The sequence below is a fragment of the Oncorhynchus keta genome, unplaced genomic scaffold, assembly GCF_023373465.1.
Source record: "Oncorhynchus keta strain PuntledgeMale-10-30-2019 unplaced genomic scaffold, Oket_V2 Un_contig_2879_pilon_pilon, whole genome shotgun sequence".
Taxonomy (NCBI): domain Eukaryota; kingdom Metazoa; phylum Chordata; class Actinopteri; order Salmoniformes; family Salmonidae; genus Oncorhynchus; species Oncorhynchus keta.
In genome coordinates, this window is record NW_026286232.1 from 42,057 (window position 1) to 48,712 (window position 6,656).

A 6,656-nucleotide genomic window follows, 5' to 3' on the forward strand; every position below is an offset into this window, starting at 1 on the left:
TAATGGAGATGGAGGTGTGATGTGGGTCTGGGCAGGTGTGATGTAGTTAATGGAGATGGAGGTGTGAGCAGGTGGGTCTGGGCAGGTGTGATGTAGTTAATGGAGATGGAGGGTCTGGGCAGGGTGTGATGGAGATGGAGGTGTGAGCAGGTGGGTCTGGGCATGGAGATGGAGATGGTGTGTGTTCTAGTGGGTCTGGGCAGGTGTTAATGGGGATGATGTTCTAGTGGGTCTGGGCAGGTGTGATGTATTTTAATGGAGATGGAGGTGTGTTCTGGAGTGGGTCTGGGCAGGTGTGATGTAGTTAATGGAGATGGTTAATGGAGTGTGTTCTAGTGGGTCTGGGCAGGTGTGATGTGTTAATGGAGATGGAGGTGTGTTCTAGTGGGTCTGGGCAGGTGTGATGTAGTTAATGGAGATGGAGGTGTGGAGGTGTGTTCTAGTGGGTCTGGGCAGGTGTGATGTAGTTAATGGAGATGGTGTGTTCTAGTGGGTCTGGGCAGGTGTAATGTATTTAATGGAGATGGAGGTGTGTTCTAGTGGGTCTGGGCAGGTGATGTAGTTAATGGAGATGGAGGTGTGTTCTAGTGGGTCTGGGCAGGTGTGATGTAGTTTAATGGAGAAGGAGGTGTGTTCTAGTGGGTCTGGGCAGGTGTGATGTAGTTAATGGAGATGGAGGTGTGTGTGGGTCTGGGCAGGTGTGATGTGTTAATGGAGATGGAGGTGTGTTCAGTGGGTCTGGGTTAATGGAGATGGAGGTGTGGGCAGGTGTGATGTAGTTAATGGAGATGGAGGTGTGTTCTAGTGGGTCTGGGCAGGTGTGATGTAGTTAATGGAGATGGAGGTGTGTTCTGGAGTGGGTCTGGGCAGGTGGGTGATGTGTTAATGGAGATGGAGTGTGTGTTCTAGTGGGTCTGGGCAGGTGTGTTCTAGTGGGTCTGGGCAGGTGTGATGTAGTTAATGGAGATGGAGGTGTGTTCTAGTGGGTCTGGGCAGGTGTGATGTAGTTAATGGAGATGGAGGTGTGTTCTAGTGGGTCTGGGCAGGTGTGATGTAGTTAATGGAGATGGAGGTGTGTTCTAGTGGGTCTGGGCAGGTGTGATGTGTTAATGGAGATGGAGGTGTGTTCTAGTGGGTCTGGGCAGGTGTGATGTAGTTAATGGAGATGGAGGTGTGTTCTAGTGGGTCTGGGCAGGTGTGATGTAGTTAATGGAGATGGAGGTGTGTTCTAGTGGGTCTGTGGGTCTGGGCAGGTGTGATGTAGTTAATGGAGATGGAGGTGTGTTCTAGTGGGTCTGGGCTAGTTAATGTGGTCTGGGTCTCTAGTGGGGGCAGGTGTGATGTGTTAATGGAGATGGAGTGTGTGTTCTAGTGGGTCTGTGCAGGTGTGATGTGTTAATGGAGATGGAGGTGTGTTCTAGTGGGTCTGTGCAGGTGTGATGTGTTAATGGAGATGGAGGTGTGTTCTAGTGGGTCTGTGCAGGTGTGATGTGTTAATGGAGATGGAGGTGTGTTCTAGTGGGTCTGGGCAGGGGTGTGATGGAGATGGAGGTGTGTTTAGTGGGTCTGGAGATAGTTTATGGAGATGGGGGTGTGTTCTAGTGGGTCTGGGCAGGTGTGATGTAGTTAATGTTTGTATACAGTGTAAGGGGATAAGGAATATGTACATAAGGATATATGAATGAGTGATGGTACAGAGCAGCATACAGTAGATGGTATCGAGTACAGTATATACATATGAGATGAGTGTGTAGACAAAGTAAACAAAGTGGCGACCTCTTGCGACGAGCAATCCCGGATCCGGGATCGTAATCATAGCCTCAAAGGAATTAGCATAACGCAGCGGACATAAATACCCCTAGAAACTTTTCCTATTCATGAAAATCGCAAATGAAATGAAATAAATATATTCAAACACAAGCTTAGCCTTTTGTTAACAACACTGTCATCTCAGATTTTTAAAATATGCGTTACAGCCAACGCTAGACAAGCATTTGTGTGTTTATCATGGCATAATGCTATGCTAGGCTCTGCTGGCAGCAGGCAACATTTTCACAAAAATAAGAAAAGCAACCAAATTAAATAATTTACCTTTGAAGAACTTCAGATGTTTTCACTCAGGAGACTCCCAGTTAGATAGCAAATGTTCCTTTTTCCAAAAATATTATTAATTATTTTTGTAGGCGAAATAGCTCCCGTTTGTTCATCATGCTTGCCTGAGAAATCGACCGGAAAATGCTACCTATACAACGCCAAACTTTTTCAAAATTAACTCCATAATATCGACAGAAACACGGCAAACGTTGTTTAGGATCCATCCTCAAGGTGATTTTAACATATATATTCCATAATATATCCGTCGAGGCAATTGGTTTCTCATAAGAAGCGATTGGGAAAATGGCTACCTCAGTATTTAACGCAAGATTTTCTGCGTAAAAAGACGTCACAATGCTGTAGACACCTTGGGGAATACGTGGAAAAGCTCATTCGTAGCCATATAAGGAGTCATTGGCATGAGGCGGTTTCAAAAAGGCGGCACTTCCTGGTTGGATTTTTATCTGGGTTTTGCCTGTAACATCAGTTCTGTGGCACTCACAGACAATATCTTTGCAGTTTTGGAAACGTCAGAGTGTTTTCTTTCCAAAGCTGTCAATTATATGCATAGTCAAGCATCTTTTCATGACAAAATATTTTTCTTGTTTAAAATGGGAACGTTTTTCATCCAAACATTTTAATAGCGCCCCTAATGCATAACGAGTCAGAGCAAACATAGCTAGCTAATACTGCCTGGTACCAGTGCTATTGTGGGCCTAGATAAGCATGTTTGTGCAGCGAAGTATGAATATGTTGGCTAGCTAGCAGGCTACATGAAGTAAGAAAACAACATGTAATGTAACATCTAATTAGGGTCAACTGGAAACACTGACCAACACTTAGGTTCCTACCATGTCTTCTTCTCTGAGGTTTATAGTCAGACTACATTCATCAGGTGTATTGCTGCCACCTACTGTAAGGGGTTGTAAAAAATAACCAAAACGCAAAAAAATGGGATTAACCAATCATACTAATTATGTAAAATAAAAAATGAACACGGACCAAATTCACTCCACTACCCTGATTTTCAAACAAAAATGGAACTATTCAGATCCCTACACAGGTTCAGGAATCTGGGAGGGGGGACATCTTCATTCAGTACTCCCTGTCACATTTCGTCTGTGAATCTATTTGCCGCCTTCACAATGATGTCTAGCTTCTTAATGTTTAATTTCTTTATTATTAATGTAATTTATCACTGTGGCAGTGAGGGCAATGCAAACTCAATTTTGTTGAAACTCCTCCATGCTAATGCGGAAACTGCTAGTTTTGGACGAAGGTTACTATTAATTTATTAATGCAATTTATCACTTGCTATATAAACACAAAGTCCACCTCTTTCACTATTTGTCTGTTGGGATCCTTCTCCTGCATGGCTTCACTGCAGACTGTGGGACATGAACTACCTTCTCCTCTCTACTCTGCCAGCTAGCCTACTTCAGCAGTACTGTATCATTTTAATCATTTTAGTCAATAAGATTCTTGCTACGTAAGCTTAACTTTCTGAACATTCGAGACGTGTAGTCCACTTGTCATTCCAATCTCCTTTGCATTAGCGTAGCCTCTTCTGTAGCCTATCAACTATGTGTCTGTCGATCCCTGTTCTCTCCTCTCTGCACAGACCATACAAACGCTCCACACCGCGTGGCCGCGGCCACCCTAATCTGGTGGTCCCAGCGCGCACGACCCACGTGGAGTTCCAGGTCTCCGGTAGCCTCTGGAACTGCCGATCTGCGGCCAACAAGGCAGAGTTCATCTCAGCCTATGCCTCCCTCCAGTCCCTCGACTTCTTGGCACTGACGGAAACATGGATCACCACAGACAACACTGCTACTCCTACTGCTCTCTCTTCGTCCGCCCACGTGTTCTCGCACACCCCGAGAGCTTCTGGTCAGCGGGGTGGTGGCACCGGGATCCTCATCTCTCCCAAGTGGTCATTCTCTCTTTCTCCCCTCACCCATCTGTCTATCGCCTCCTTTGAATTCCATGCTGTCACAGTTACCAGCCCTTTCAAGCTTAACATCCTTATCATATATCGCCCTCCAGGTTCATCAATGAGCTTGATACCTTGATAAGCTCCTTTCCTGAGGACGGCTCACCTCTCACAGTGCTGGGCGACTTTAACCTCCCCACGTCTACCTTTGACTCATTCCTCTCTGCCTCCTTCTCACTCCTCTCCTCTTTTGACCTCACCCTCTCACCTTCCCCCCCTACTCACAAGGCAGGCAATACGATCGACCTCATCTTTACTAGATGCTGTTCTTCCACTAACCTCATTGCAACTCCCCTCCAAGTCTCCGACCACTACCTTGTATCCTTTTCCCTCTCGCTCTCATCTAACACCTCCCACACTGCCCCTACTCGGATGGTATCGCGCCGTCCCAACCTTCGCTCTCTCTCCCCGCTACTCTCTCCTCTTCCATCCTATCATCTCTTCCCTCTGCTCATACCTTCTCCAACCTATCTCCTGATTCTGCCTCCTCAACCCTCCTCTCCTCCCTTTCTGCATCCTTTGACTCTCTACGTCCCCTATCCTCCAGGCCGGCTCGGTCCTCCCTCCCGCCCCGTGGCTCGACGACTCATTGCGAGCTCACAGAACAGGGCTCCGGGCAGCTGAGCGGAAATGGAGGAAAACTCGCCTCCCTGCGGACCTGGCATCCTTTCACTCCCTCCTCTCTACATTTTCCTCCTCTGTCTCTGCTGCTAAAGCCATTTTCTACCACTCTAAATTCCAAGCATCTGCCTCTAACCCGAGGAAGCTCTTTGCCACCTTCTCCTCCCTCCTGAATCCTCCCTCCCCCTCCCCCTCCTCCTCTCTGCAGATGACTTCGTCAACCATTTTGAAAAGAAGGTCGACGACATCCGATCCTCGTTTGCTAAGTCAAACGGCACCGCTGGTTCTGCTCACACTGCCCCTACCCTGTGCTCTGACCTCTTTCTCCCTCTCTCTCCAGATGAAATCTCGCGTCTTGTGACGGCCGGCCGCCCAACAACCTGCCCGCTTGACCCTATCGCCTCCTCTTCTCCAGACCATTTCCGGAGACCTTCTCCCTTACCTCACCTCGCTCATCAACTCATCCCTGACCGCTGGCTACGTCCCTTCCGTCCTCAAGAGAGCGAGAGTTGCACCCCTTCTGAAAAAACCTACACTCAATCCCTCCGATGTCAACAACTACAGACCAGTATCCCTTCTTTCTTTTCTCTCCAAAACTCTTGAACGTGCCGTCCTTGGCCAGATCTCCCGCTATCTCTCTCTGAATGACCTTCTTGATCCAAATCAGTCAGGTTTCAAGACTAGTCATTCAACTGAGACTGCTCTTCTCTGTATCACGGAGGCGCTCCGCACCGCTAAAGCTAACTCTCTCTCCTCTGCTCTCATCCTTCTAGACCTATCGGCTGCCTTCGATACTGTGAACCATCAGATCCTCCTCTCCACCCTCTCCGAGTTGGGCATCTCCGGCGCGGCCCACGCTTGGATTGCGTCCTACCTGACAGGTCGCTCCTACCAGGTGGCGTGGCGAGAATCTGTCTCCTCACCACGCGCTCTCACCACTGGTGTCCCCAGGGCTCTGTTCTAGGCCCTCTCCTATTCTCGCTATACACCAAGTCACTTGGCTCTGTCATAACCTCATGGTCTCTCCTATCATTGCTATGCAGACGACACACAATTAATCTTCTCCTTTCCCCCTTCTGATGACCAGGTGGCGAATCGCATCTCTGCATGTCTGGCAGACATATCAGTGTGGATGACGGATCACCACCTCAAGCTGAACCTCGGCAACACGGAGCTGCTCTTCCTCCCGGGAAGGACTGCCGTTCCATGATCTCGCCATCACGGTTGACAACTCCATTGTGTCCTCCTCCCAGAGCGCTAAGAACCTTGGCGTGATCCTGGACAACACCCTGTCGTTCTCAACTAACATCAAGGCGGTGTCCCGTTCCTGTAGGTTCATGCTCTACAACATCCGCAGAGTACGACCCTGCCTCACACAGGAAGCGGCGCAGGTCCTAATCCAGGCACTTGTCATCTCCCGTCTGGATTACTGCAACTCGCTGTTGGCTGGGCTCCCTGCCTGTGCCATTAAACCCCTACAACTCATCCAGAACGCCGCAGCCCGTCTGGTGTTGAACCTTCCCAAGTTCTCTCACGTCACCCCGCTCCTCCGCTCTCTCCACTGGCTTCCAGTTGAAGCTCGCATCTGCTACAAGACCATGGTGCTTGCCTACGGAGCTGTGAGGGGAACGGCACCTCAGTACCTCCAGGCTCTGATCAGGCCCTACACCCAAACAAGGGCACTGCGTTCATCCACCTCTGGCCTGCTCGCCTCCCTACCACTGAGGAAGTACAGTTCCCGCTCAGCCCAGTCAAAACTGTTCGCTGCTCTGGCCCCCAATGGTGGAACAAACTCCCTCACGACGCCAGGACAGCGGAGTCAATCACCACCTTCCGGAGACACCTGAAACCCCACCTCTTTAAGGAATACCTAGGATAGGATAAGTAATCCTTCTCACCCCCTTTAAGATTTAGATGCACTATTGTAAAGTGACTATTCTACTGGATG

At 48.9% G+C, this 6,656-nt stretch overlaps 1 long non-coding RNA gene across 9 annotated transcripts; it reads left to right on the plus strand.

The window, feature by feature from the left end:
- The first annotated feature begins 353 nt into the window (after positions 1–353).
- On the plus strand, positions 354–1,519 carry LOC127923216 (uncharacterized). Of its 9 annotated transcripts, none has more exons than XR_008113699.1 (5): positions 556–601; positions 769–844; positions 923–1,072; positions 1,122–1,221; positions 1,411–1,519. It is a non-coding gene; the product is annotated as an uncharacterized LOC127923216 (long non-coding RNA). The 9 variants fall into 9 exon arrangements; XR_008113701.1 differs by having other exon boundaries at positions 1,460–1,492; XR_008113700.1 differs by lacking the exons at positions 556–601; positions 1,411–1,519 and adding an exon at positions 359–398 and having other exon boundaries at positions 1,122–1,236.
- The last annotated feature ends 5,137 nt before the right edge of the window (positions 1,520–6,656 follow it).